This window comes from Taudactylus pleione, unplaced genomic scaffold, assembly GCF_031769625.1.
Source record: "Taudactylus pleione unplaced genomic scaffold, aTauple2 ptg001005l, whole genome shotgun sequence".
Classification (NCBI taxonomy): Eukaryota; Metazoa; Chordata; class Amphibia; order Anura; family Myobatrachidae; genus Taudactylus; species Taudactylus pleione.
In genome coordinates, this window is record NW_028285406.1 from 767,620 (window position 1) to 782,055 (window position 14,436).

A 14,436-nucleotide genomic window follows, 5' to 3' on the forward strand; every position below is an offset into this window, starting at 1 on the left:
TTAGTTAATAAATACCTCTTTTCCACCAAAAAGCCAGGTCCGACCTGGGTTTTTGGACATGGTTCCAACCCTGGTCAGACCCAGGTCAGACCCATTTACACTGCACCTTTGATCTGGGTTACTCCCAGGTCAGCCCTGTTCACACTGAACTGAGGTCTGCCCTGCTAAACCTGTGAGGTCATAAAAAGTGGGAGGTGAATGCTCCACAACCACCAATCAGCTCATTTTAGGCATGACCCAGGTCAGATAACTCGGGTTGCACCGTTTACACTGCACCATTACCTGGGTCCATCCTGGGTCCAACCCTGGTAGCTACCTGGGTTGGATTGCTGGGTCACTTGACCTGGGTTATTTTTCAGGGACCCTTTTACACGGAGCTGCGACCCGGGTAGACCCAGCAAAAACCCAGGTTTTTGCTCTGGTGTAAAAGGGGTATTAATGGGTCTGACCTGGGTCTGACCAGGGTTGGAACCATGTCCAAAAACCCAGGTCGGACCTGGGTTTTTGGTGGAAAAGAGGTATAAGTTAGCTGGCCAGCCAATTGTGAAGTATATTGTTTTGTGTATTAATCAAATGTAATGATATTGGGCCTGATTCAGAGCCGGACGCAATTAGCGCTCTCTCGTCCAGAAAATAGGGGTGGCTATTCAAATGAACCATTCGCTGTTTGCGTTCTGTTCACGCCTTTAGGTCTGAACAAGCGTACAAAACTTGCGGTCGTTTTTTGGGAAACTACGCCCCCTGGCCGCACGCATCCTACGTCATGTCCGCTATTTATTAGATTAATCGAGTACATCGAACAGGGTATGAACTGCTCGCTATTCTTGTGGTTGGTTTTTGCTACCGCAATTTTGCGAGCAGTTCTGGCTTAAAAAAAACCCAGTGACGTGGTCAATGACGCTGCTGTTTTAAATATGCACACCCATAAAACGCCCATTTTGACCTTTAAGCACACCTGCGATCGGATCTCCACTCCCCGTTTTCAAGCACCTTCCCCTGTTACCACCCACATACGCCTCTTTCTGTCACTCAAATTAGCAGGCATTCGCTATTTTGCGAGCACATGAATTTCGGCCGCACTGACAAGTTCGCGCATGCGTATAACAATCCGTACGCATGCGCAGTTGGGCAAACATCGCTCAGAGCGAACGAGCTGCCGCTTACGAGTGGATCTGAATCAGGCCCATTGTTTTCTTGTCTGACTAAAGATACATTTGTTGCATGAATACTGTTTTATGCTTAATATGTTGAGTTAACCAGCATAATTTGCAGAAAAGCAGCTGTGGAGGCTTCCTGGTTCCAGTAAAATAAATTATCCAGTGGACCTGTGTCCTTTTCCTGTATTTAACTGTTGCAACATGTTTGTTATTGATGTAATGCTTGAGTTAAATCTTGTTACCAGTATATTGCATAATCCTACTTGCCGTTGCTACCTATAATAAACACTAACCTTCTTGGCACCAATTGGTTTAAACTACTGTGTAAAGATCCAGAAACTTGTTGTTATATCATGAGGAAAAGGACAATACAAAGGATTGTTCCAGAGTGTTACCCTATGTCACGTTGGTAAGGCACCTACTTCACATTGCCACCCTAAGTATTGAGTTAAACGGGTTTTACACTTAAGGTGCATACACACACAACGATTTTTTTAACGATTATTGTTAAAATATCATTTATCGTTCAATCGTTGAAATAATCGTTCACTTTCTGAGTTAAAACGATGAACGATTATCGTTTAGGTGCTTTCACGTTTGTAGTTTGTAGTTCAGTCAGACTGACCAACTGAACGATTTTCATTAAGAGAATATGCAAAAATCGTTTGTAGTTCAAAAAAATCGTTCATTACCTTTAAAAAATCTGACAGATAATCGTTCATAAAATCGCTGGTAACAAAATCGTTGTGTGTGTATGCAGCTTTAGACCTTGAAGAAGGAGGAGCAGACAGGACCACTTAGTGGTTGATCTAAGGAGGGGATCCTTAAGCTGGGCATACACTATACAATTATCTGTCAGATATCTGTCCAATCTGGCTGGTTGAAATGAAAATCTGGTAATGTATGGGAGCAAATCACAATTGACCTTTTGCTCACAACACTGGAAAACAGACAAAAATAGTTATTCAGAAAAATTGGTTAAAACACACGAATTTAACCAATTTGAACAATTGTTTTTTGTCCTTTTTCCAGTGTTTTAAGACCATATTATCGACTGTCATTTGCTCACATACATTACCAGGTTTTCATTCCAACCAGCCAGATTAGACAGATACCTGACAGATAATTGTATAGTGAATGCCCAGCATTATACCTCTTTTCCACCAAAATGCCGGGTCCTACCTGGGTTTTCAGACATGGGTCCAACCCAGGTCAGACACCATTTACACAGCACCATCGAACTGGGTTATTCTCTGGTCATCACCGTTCACACTGAACCTGGGTCTGCCCTGCTAAACTTGTGAGGTCATAAAAAGTGGGAGGTGACTGCTCCACAACCACCAATCAGCTAATTTTAGGCATGACCCAGGTCAGATAACCTGGGTTGCGCCATTTATACCCCTTTTACACCGGAGCTAAAACCCGGGTTTTTGAAGGGTTAACCCGGGCAGCTCCCTGGTGTAAAAGGGCAGAGGGTTGGATCGCCGGGTCGAGTGACCCGGCAATCCAACCCAGGTAACTAGCAGGGTTTAACACGGGCGTAGCCCGTGAAACCCTGCTATGGGAACACCGCACTCCAGGTCACGATGACCTGGAGTGCGCTGCTAGCCGGCCGATTGGTCCGGCTTCAGTGGCGCTTGGAGATGACGTCATCTCCAAGCGTCCACTTTCACTCCGCAAAAGCCGGGTCTATGCAGACCCGACTGCGGTGTGAGCGGCGCTGACTCCGGAATATCCCGAGTCAGCGCCGGCAAAATTCCGGGTCTGATCCGGATAGGAACTTTGTTCCAACTCCGGGTCAGACCCGGAATTTAGGTGGAAAAAGAGTATTACACAGCACCATCGAACTGGGTTATTCTCAGGTCATCACCGTTCACACTGAACCTGGGTCTGCCCTGCTAAACTTGTGAGGTCATGAAAAGTGGGAGGTGACTGCTCCACAACCACCAATCAGCTCATTTTAGGCATGACCCAGGTCAGATAACCTGGGTTGCGCCGTTTACACTGCACCATTACCCAGGTCCATCCTGGGTCAGACCCCAGACATGGGTTATTTTTCAGGGACCCTTTTACACTGAGCTTTGACCCGGATAGACCCAGCAAAAACCCAGGTTTTTGCTCTGGTGTAAAAGGGGTATTAATGAGAGGGTTTGTAATGAAATTGTGATGTTCAAGTGTTTTTTTAATTACCAGTCTAATTAAACCCTCTGCCGCTCTAGGGATCATGGTCAGCAGTGCATATATCTCTTGCTTAGTGGTATCAGCAGTGGTACAGTTGGTCATTTACATTTTTTTTTCACATTTGATATGAAATTCAACTGCTAGGTATTTAGGGTATATAGTTACAGCCTTGAAGGGTGCAAATAATATAAACTGGGTTACGGTATCTGTTGGCTGAAATTGAAGTCAATTTGTTCTTTTTCAAATACATCCAAGTTATTTGAAAAATACATCACTCCGAACTTTTTCCTTTAGAATTTTTTATTTTTTAAACTGAAAGTACTGATTCAGCAAGGATCCCAACTGTGATAGCTTATGCAGATGTCTGATTCTTGCGTACTGCGCTTGCGCTTGCATTGCAGTGAATGTGCGTGAGTTTGCATTGCAATTGCTCTGTGATCGCATACGGAGATACAAAGCCATCGCGAAGTGAGTGACATCAGAGCAGCATTTGGGGTGGTTGGAGAACCAAGATGTGCTTGTCCGTTTGAACGCCGCTACTTGGGCATGCATAATTAGCCACTGCGATGGCATACACAGCTTGTGTACTCACTGTGTGCGACGAGGTTAGCAATTTCTGAGTAAGGTCAGACCTGTTGGAATTGTGCGTGAGGGGCCGATGTTACTCCATGTTCCCGATGTAAACTCAGGACTGCAAGGTATTACGGATGTGAGATAGTGGTAGTGGGAGGTAGTGGGCATCTCTATGCTGGCTGTGCGATGGCATTGCGATAGCATATTTTTGCACCAGATCTGCGTGTGTTAACTCAGCCGTGATCGAAATAGCGACCCATAATGTATCGGACCCACAGATTGTAAGCTCCACTGGTGCAGAGCCAGATGGAAATGGACAAATATTATATGTAAAGTGCAGCAGAATGTGTGTGTGCTATAGAAATAACTGCTCCTTACAGTATATATATATATATATATATATATATCTCAATCATCATCATCCTCTTCTGGGGAGCCCTCATTTCAATAACACCCAGGTAGTTTAATTTACATTGCAGGCACCCTACTGCAGTCTCAGGTCCATGCACGAGCCAAAGAGCCTTTGTCTATTTCTTGATTTATATACCATAGTATGGGTGTTGGCTTCCGGATATTAAACCTATATTAGTTACATACGGGGTACCAAGCACTGATTGGTACAGCATAGCATAGACCAGTCTTACCTCTAGCACATGCTCTGTAAGCATTAACATATACTACCAGACAAAGAAATACAGTAATGACGTGTCCTAATGTCTGGAGATAAACTCTCAAAGTCTCAAAGCCCCTTTGTGTAGAATAACCCATAATTCTTAGCATCTCTACACATCTTACAATGGTCACCCTTTTGTAATGTGGCTCACTGTCTACTGATAACACCATATAAGCTATGAAGGGCTCATCTCTGATAATGACAGGTACAAGTTAGGGCCCCTCAATATATGTCTTGTTTGAACTCAAAAGGTGAATCTGACCATTCTGTGCATAGACTGCAACTGCATAAATACAATGTCCTTTTCAAACCTCAATGGGGCCTAGCAAAGGTTATGTGTGATACAACTTATATGCCTATGTAGAAATTAATTATTTAACCCACTGGTTACACACACACACATATATTTATATATATAGAGAGAGAGAGAGAGAGAGAGAGAGAGAGAGAGAGAGAGAGAGAGAGAGAGAGATACATAGATGTCCACACATATGTGGTGTCATTGATCCATACTCTGTGAACAGATAAGTTGATCTCCTTAAACTTTAATGTGTGTTTTAGATATAATTTTTTCCATTAAATGTATTGGTTATAATACTTACTGGAATTATTTATTCTTGTCCAAACCATATACAATATGAGAGACAGTGTGGACGGCAGGACGAGATCGTGAGGTCCCCTGGTATGAACACTTGCACCTTATTTTTGGTATTAAAAGGACTATTGATCTATTGAATTTTTGCACAAAGCACGGTGCACTTGAATATTATTGTTTGCAGTTTTTTGCACAAGCACGGTGCACTTCATATATATTTGCTGCTATATTCTATTTATATATTTAATTTTTTATTTTTGTTTTTGCACAAAGCACTTTATTGCAGTAAGTGTGACGCATATGCACTTTTTGATACAGCAGAGTGAGTTGCTGGATGTAGATAACATCACATCTGGGTGATGGTATTCATATTTGAACAAGATTCTTTTTATTAATACACATTTCTTTCTTTTATTTTTTCATATTACCCACGTCTCTCCCCCCCTTTTTTTGATTGCTGCTATATGGGAGTTGTCCTGATAAAGAGATAAAGTTTTCAATCACAATACAGTGTTTTATTGGATACCATACACTAGAGGGCGCCAAAGTCTCACCATTTTTTTGAACACTTTCATTTGCGGACTATTTGAGCAACAGTCTGTCGCTGGAGACCACAGGAGCTGCCACTCAATCGATGAGGAGTGTATTTTCTATTTGCTTTTGGGACATCTAAGAAATAACCTTTGGAAAAGAGACATTATACCAATTATTTATAGCGCTGGACACCATTCTTTTGTTGTACATATATATATATATATATATATATATATATATACACACACACATTATATATATATATATATATATATATATATATACACACACACACATATATACATATATACAGTGCATATATATATATATATATATATATATATATATATTAGGGGTGAGCGGGTTCGGATTTCTGAAATCCGAACCCCCCTGAGCCCCCCCGATCCGAGTCCGATCCGAATCAGGCTCGACTTTTCCCGCCTGACTCGGATCTGAAATCGAGGCAAAACGTCATCATCCCGCCTTCCGAGTCTCGCGGGTTTTGGATCCTATATAAGGTACCCGCGTCGGCGCCATTTTCTCACTCGGCTGTGGACAGTGAAGAGGGAGGGTGGGAGTTAGGGCTGTGTAGTGTAGTGTAGTGTAGTGCTGCTGTTGTCCACTACTTCAAAGTCCATAGGGGCTGGCTGTGTTGTGCTGTGCTGCTGTTGTTAATAGGGGCTGTGTCCACTACTTCAAAGTCCATAGGGGCTGGCTGGACTGTGTTGTGCAGTCAGTTCTCCATAGGGGCTGTGTCCACTCCAAAGTCCTGTGCAGTGTCCCAGTCCTAAAGGGGTGCTGTAGTGTTGTCCAGGGGGTGCTCTGTCCATCAGGGGTGCTCCCCCCAAGTGCTAAAAAAATAATATATTTTCTGTGTTTGTGAATTGTGTGCGCAGTAGCCGCACGTGCATCAACAAAGTAGTGCCAAGCGTGCGCCTGTGTCATAAGTAAAGGGCCGGCTGGCTTGACCGTTAAAGGGTGCTGTAACCCCCGAAAGTACACTCCAGTCCAAACCAAAAAAAAAATAATTTTCTGTGTTTGTGAATTGTGTGCGCAGTAGCCGCACGTGCATCAACAAAGTAGTGCCAAGCGTGCGCCTGTGTCATAAGTAAAGGGCCGGCTGGCTTGACCGTTAAGGGTGCTGTAACCCCCGAAAGTACACTCCAGTCCAAACCAAAAAAAAAATTATTTTCTGTGTTTGTGAATTGTGTGCGCAGTAGCCGCACGTGCATCAACAAAGTAGTGCCAAGCGTGCGCCTGTGTCATAAGTAAAGGGCCGGCTGGCTTGACCGTTAAAGGGTGCTGTAACCCGCGAAAGTACACTCCAGTCCAAACCAAAAAAAAAAATATTTTCTGTGTTTGTGAATTGTGTGCGCAGTAGCCGCACGTGCATCAACAAAGTAGTGCCAAGCGTGCGCCTGTGTCATAAGTAAAGGGCCGGCTGGCTTGACCGTTAAGGGTGCTGTAACCCCCGAAAGTACACTCCAGTCCAAACCAAAAAAAAAATTATTTTCTGTGTTTGTGAATTGTGTGCGCAGTAGCCGCACGTGCATCAACAAAGTAGTGCCAAGCGTGCGCCTGTGTCATAAGTAAAGGGCCGGCTGGCTTGACCGTTAAAGGGTGCTGTAACCACCAAAGTACACTCCAGTCCAAACCAAAAAAAAAATTATTTTCTGTGTTTGTGAATTGTGTGCGCAGTAGCCGCATGTGCATCAACAAAGTAGTGCCAAGCGTGCGCCTGTGTCATAAGTAAAGGGCCGGCTGGCTTGACCGTTAAAGGGTGCTGTAACCCCCAAAGTACACTCCAGTCCAAACCAAAAAAAAAATTATTTTCTGTGTTTGTGAATTGTGTGCGCAGTAGCCGCACGTGCATCAACAAAGTAGTGCCAAGCGTGCGCCTGTGTCATAAGTAAAGGGCCGGCTGGCTTGACCGTTAAAGGGTGCTGTAACCCCTGAAAGTACACTCCAGTCCAAACCAAAAAAAAAATTATTTTCTGTGTTTGTGAATTGTGTGCGCAGTAGCCGCACGTGCATCAACAAAGTAGTGCCAAGCGTGCGCCTGTGTCATAAGTAAAGGGCCGGCTGGCTTGACCGTTAAAGGGTGCTGTAACCCCCGAAAGTACACTCCAGTCCAAACCAAAAAAAAAATTATTTTCTGTGTTTGTGAATTGTGTGCGCAGTAGCCGCACGTGCATCAACAAAGTAGTGCCAACCGTGCGCCTGTGTCATAAGTAAAGGGCCGGCTGGCTTGACCGTTAAAGGGTGCTGTAACCCCCGAAAGTACAGTCCAGTCCAAACCAAAAAAAAAATTATTTTCTGTGTTTGTGAATTGTGTGCGCAGTAGCCGCACGTGCATCAACAAAGTAGTGCCAAGCGTGCGCCTGTGTCATAAGTAAAGGGCCGGCTGGCTTGACCGTTAAAGGGTGCTGTAACCCCCGAAAGTACAGTCCAGTCCAAACCAAAAAAAAAATTATTTTCTGTGTTTGTGAATTGTGTGCGCAGTAGCCGCACGTGCATCAACAAAGTAGTGCCAAGCGTGCGCCTGTGTCATAAGTAAAGGGCCGGCTGGCTTGACCGTTAAAGGGTGCTGTAACCCCCGAAAGTACAGTCCAGTCCAAACCAAAAAAAAAATTATTATCTGTGTTTGTGAATTGTGTGCGCAGTAGCCGCACGTGCATCAACAAAGTAGTGCCAAGCGTGCGCCTGTGTCATAAGTAAAGGGCCGGCTGGCTTGACCGTTAAAGGGTGCTGTAACCCCCAAAGTACACTCCAGTCCAAACCAAAAAAAAAATTATTTTCTGTGTTTGTGAATTGTGTGCGCAGTAGCCGCACGTGCATCAACAAAGTAGTGCCAAGCGTGCGCCTGTGTCATAAGTAAAGGGCCGGCTGGCTAGACCGTTAAAGGGTGCTGTAACCCCCGAAAGTACACTCCAGTCCAAACCAAAAAAAAAATTATTTTCTGTGTTTGTGAATTGTGTGCGCAGTAGCCGCACGTGCATCAACAAAGTAGTGCCAAGCGTGCGCCTGTGTCATAAGTAAAGGGCCGGCTGGCTTGACCGTTAATGGGTTCTGTAACCCCCAAAGTACACTCCAAACCAAAAAAATATATATTTTCTCTGTTTGTGACTTGTGTGCACTGTGGCTGCACGTGCATCAACAAAGGAGCAGCGCCAAGCGTGCGCCTGTGTCCCATAAGTAAAGAGCCGGCTGGCTCATTTCTTAAAGGGTGGTGTAACCCACAAAGTGCACTACTCTCCAGCAAAAATAAAAAAATATTTTCTGTGTTTGTGTGCGCTTTAGCCGCACGTATATTATATATCAATATAACATAAATGGAGGACCAAACTTTCTCCGATAAAAATAAAATAGGGAAAGATCAAGAACCACTTCCTCCTAGTGCTGTTGCTGCTGCTGGGAGTTGTTCATCATCCCAGAGAGGAAGTAGGAACATCACTACTTTTACTAAACAATTGACCCACCAACAGTCCCTAGCGATGAGGATGAAGAACGACAGCAGTCATCCTGAAGCAAAACGTATAACTGAGGCCTTGACTGCTATGTTGGTGTTAGACGTGCGTCCGGTATCCGACATTAGTGCAGTGGGATTTAGACAATTGATGGAGGTAGTGTGTCCTCGGTTCCAAATCCCGTCTAGATTCCACCTGCATCCTCAAAGCAGCAGCGACAAGCGTGCGTCTGTCTGTTAAAGGGTGGTGACACCCTCAAAGTGTGCTACACAAACAATTAAAATATTGTTCTTTTTTTTTCTGTCTTTGTGAAATGTGTGGGCTGTAGCTGCACCTGCATCCTTAAAGCAGCAGCGACAAGCGTGCATCTGTCTGTTAAAGGGTGGTGACACCCTCAAAGTGTGCTACACAAACAATTAAAATATTGTTCTTTTTTTTCTGTCTTTGTGAATTGTGTGGGTTGTAGCCGCACTTGCATCCTCAAAGCAGCAGCGACAAGCGTGCGTCTGTCTGTTAAAGGGTGTTGTAACTCTCAAAGTGCTCCAAAAAATCAAAAAAAAATTTTTAATGTGTTTGTCACTTGTGTGCGATGTAGCCACACTTGCATCCTCAAAGCAGCAGCGACAAGCGTGCGTCTGTCTGTTAAAGGGTGGTGACACCCTCAAAGTGTGCTACACAAACAATAAAAATATTCTTCTTCTTTTTTCTGTCTTTGTGAATTGTGTGGGCTGTAGCCGCACCTGCATTCTTAAAGCAGCAGCGACAAGCGTGTGTCTGTCTGTTAAAGGGTGGTGACACCCTCACAGTGTGCTACACAAACAATTAAAATATTGTTCTTTTTTTTCGGTCTTTGTGAAATGTGTGGGCTGTAGCCGCACCTGCATCCTTAAAGCAGCAGCGACAAGCGTGCGTCTGTCTGTTAAAGGGTGGTGTAACTCTCAAAGTGCTCCAAAAAATAAAAAACTATTTTTTTAATGTGTTTGTGACTTGTGTGCGATGTAGCCGCGCTTGCATCCTCAAAGCAGCAGCGACAAGCGTGCGTCTGTCTGTTAAAGGGTGGTGACACCCTCAAAGTGTGCTACACAAACAATAAAAATATCCTTCTTTTTTCTGTCTTTGTGAATTGTGTGGGCTGTAGCCGCACCTGCATCCTTAAAGCAGCAGCGACAAGCGTGCGTCTGTCTGTTAAAGGGTGGTGACACCCTCAAAGTGTGCTACACAAACAACTAAAATATTGTTCCTTTTTTTTCGGTCTTTGTGAAATGTGTGGGCTGTAGCCGCACCTGCATCCTTAAAGCAGCAGCGACAAGCATGCGTCTGTCTGTTAAAGGGTGGTGACACCCTCAAAGTGTGCTACACCAACAATAAAAATATTCTTTTTTCTGTCTTTGTGAATTGTGTGGGCTGTAGCCGCACTTGCATCCTCAAAGCAGCAGCGACAAGCGTGCGTCTGTCTGTTAAAGGGTGGTGTAACCCTCAAGGTGTGCTCCACAAACAATAAAAATATTCTTTTTTTTTTTCGGTCTTTGTGAATTGTGTGGGCTGTAGCCGCACTTGAATCCTCAAAGCAGCAGCGACAAGCGTGCGTCTGTCTGTTAAAGGATTACATCGGTGACAGCATCCAAGTAGGCATGTCAGACAGTCCGTACCTGTACTGGCAGGAAAAAGAAGCAATTTAGAGGTCCCTGTACAAACTGGCTCTATTTTACCTGAGTTGCCCCCCCTCCAGTGTGTACTCCGAAAGAGTGTTTAGTGCAGCCGGGAACCTTGTCAGCGAAAGGCGTAGGAGGTTGCTTCCACAAAATGTGGAGAAGATGATGTTCATAAAATGAATTATCAACTCTTCCAGGGAGACCAGCCTCCAGAACGTACAGAGGGACCTGTGGTTCCAGCGGGGACGAATTAATACTCTGTGAGGATGAGGATGTACACACTGAAGAGGGTGAGGAATCGGTGGATGAGGAGGATGAGGATGACATCTTGCCTCCGTAGAGCCAGTTTGTGCAGGGACAGATTAATTGCCAGCTTGTTTTGTGGGGGCCCAAACGAACCAATCATTTCAGCCACAGTTGTGTGACAGACCCTGGCGCTGAAATGATTGGTTTGTTAAAGTGTGCATGTCCTGTTTATACAACATAAGGGTGGGTGGGAGGGCCCAAGGACAATTCCATCTTGCACCTCTTTTTTTTCTTTGCATTATGTACAGTTTGGGGCCTAGTTTTTCAATGCCATCCTGTCTGCCACTGCAGTTTCACGCCTAGATGGGTCACGTGTTTGTGCCGCCCACTCGTGTCGCTTAGCATAGTCATCCAGCTACCTCGGTGCAACCTTTTGGACATAAAAACACTATTGTGAGGTGTGAGGTATTCAGAATAGACTGGAAATGAGTGGAAATTAAGGTTATTGAGGTTAATAATAGCATAGGAGCAGAAAAACCTACAAATTCTGTGATTTTAGCTGTTTTTATGCTTTTTTTCAAAAAAATACAGATCCAAAACACAAAACCCAGAACCCAAAACACGGAAGGGTGGTTTTGGCAAAACCAATCCAGATCCAAAACACGAAGAAAGATCCAGATCCAAAACCAAAACACAAAACACGAAAAGTGGCCGGTGCACACCCCTAATATATATATATATATATATTTATACAGTCAGGTGCATAAATATTGGGACATTGACAGAATTTTCATATTTTGGCCTCTATTCACCACCACAATGGTTTTGAAATGAAACAAACAAGATGTGATTTAACTGCAGACTTTCAGATTTAATTTGAGGGTAATTACATCCAAATCAGGTGAACGGTGTAGGAATTACAATGGTTTCTATATGTGCCTCCCACTTTTTAAGGGACCAAAAGTAATGGGACAAACTAAACAATCCTAAATTTAACTTTCACTTTTTAATACTTTGTTGCAAATCCTTTGCAGGCAATTACAGCCTGAAGTCTGGAACGCATAGACATCACCAGACGCTGGGTTTCATCCCTGGTGATGCTCTGCCAGGCCTCTACTGCAAATGTCTTCAGTTCCTGCTTGTTATTGGGGCATTTTCCCTTCAGTTTTGTCTTCATCAAGTGAAATGCATGCTCAATTGGATTCAGGTCAGGGGAGTGACTTGGCCATTGCATAACATTCCACTTTTTAGCCTTAAAAAACTCTTTGGTTACTTTTGCAGTATGCTTCGGGTCATTGTTCATCTGCACTGTGAAGCGCTGTCCAATGAGTTCTGAAGCATTTGACTGAATATGAGCATATAATATTGCCTGAAACACTTCAGAATTCATTCTGTTGCTTTTGTCAGCAGTCACATCATCAATAAATACAAGGGAACCAGTTCCATTGGCAGCCATACATGCCCACGCCATGACACTACCACCACCATGCTTTACTGATGAGGTGGTATGTTTTGGATCATGAGCAGTTCCTTTCCTTCTCCATACTATTCTCTTCCCATCACTCTGGTACAAGTTGATCTTTGTCTCATCTGTCCATTGGATGTTGTTCCAGAACTGTAATGGCTTTTTTAGATGTTGTTTGGCAAACTCTAATCTGGTCTTCCTGTTTTTGTGGCTCACCAATGGTTTATATCTTGTGGTGAACCCTCTATATTCACTCTTGTGAAGTCTTCTTTTGATTGTTGACTTTGACACATATACACCTACCTCCTGGAGAGTGTTCTTGATTTGGCCAACTGTTGTGAAGGGGTTTTTCTTCACCATGGAAATAATTCTTCTATCATCCAGCACAGTTGTTTTCCGTGGTCTTCCGGTCTTTTGGTGTTGCTGAGCTCTCCGGTGCGTTCTTTCTTTTTAAGAATGTTCCAAACAGTTGATTTGGCTACACCTAATGTTTTTGCTATCTCTCTGATGGGTTCGTTTTGATTTTTCAGCCTAATGATAGCTTGCTTCACTGATAATGACAGCTCTTTGGATCTCATATTGAGAGTTGACAGCAACTGATTCCAAATGCAAATGTCACACCTAGAATCAACTCCAGACCTTTTACCTGCTTAATTGATAATGAAATAATGTGGGAATAGCCCACACCTGTCCATGAAATAGCTTTTGAGTTGATAGTCCCATTACTTTTGGCCCCTTAAAAAGTGGGAGGCACACATAGAAACCGTTGTAATTCCTACACCGTTCACCTGATTTGGATGTAATTACCCTCAAATTAAATCTTAAAGTCTGCAGTTAAAGCACATCATGTTTGTTTCATTACAAAGCCATTGTGGTGGTGAATAGAGGCCAAAATATGAAAATTCTGTCAATGTCCCAATATTTATGCACCTGACTGTATATATATATCCCGCCTGACTCGGATCTGAAATCGAGGCAAAACGTCATCATCCCGCCTTCCGAGTCTCGCGGGTTTTGGATCCTATGTAAGGTACCCGCGTCGGCGCCATTTTCTCACTCGGCTGTGGACAGTGAAGAGGGAGGGTGGGAGTTAGGGCTGGCTGGGCTGTGTAGTGTAGTGTAGTGCAGAGTAGTGTTGTGCTGTGCTGTGCAGCGCTGTGCTGCTGTTGTCCACTACTTCAAAGTCCATAGGGGCTGGCTGTGTTGTGCTGTGCTGCTGTTGTTAATAGGGGCTGTGTCCACTACTTCAAAGTCCATAGGGGCTGGCTGGACTGTGTTGGGCAGTCAGATCTCCATAGGGGCTGTGTCCACTCCAAAGTCCTGTGCAGTGTCCCAGTCCGAAAGGGGTGCTGTAGTGTTGTCCAGGGGGAGCTCTGTCCATCAGGGGTGCTCCCCCCACGTGCTAAAAAAATAATATATTTTCTGTGTTTGTGAATTGTGTGCGCAGTAGCCGCACGTGCATCAACAAAGTAGTGCCAAGCGTGCGCCTGTGTCATAAGTAAAGGGCCGGCTGGCTTGACCGTTAAAGGGTGCTGTAACCCCCAAATTACACTCCAGTCCAAACCAAAAAAAAAAATATTTTCTGTGTTTGTGAATTGTGTGCGCAGTAGCCGCACGTGCATCAACAAAGTAGTGCCAAGTGTGCGCCTGTGTCATAAGTAAAGGGCCGGCTGGCTTGACCGTTAAGGGTGCTGTAACCCCCAAAGTACACTCCAGTCCAAACCCAAAAAAAAATTATTTTCTGTGTTTGTGAATTGTGTGCGCAGTAGCCGCACGTGCATCAACAAAGTAGTGCCAAGCGTGCGCCTGTGTCATAAGTAAAGGGCCGGCTGGCTTGACCGTTAAAGGGTGCTGTAACCCCCAAAGTACACTCCAGTCCAAACCAAAAAAATA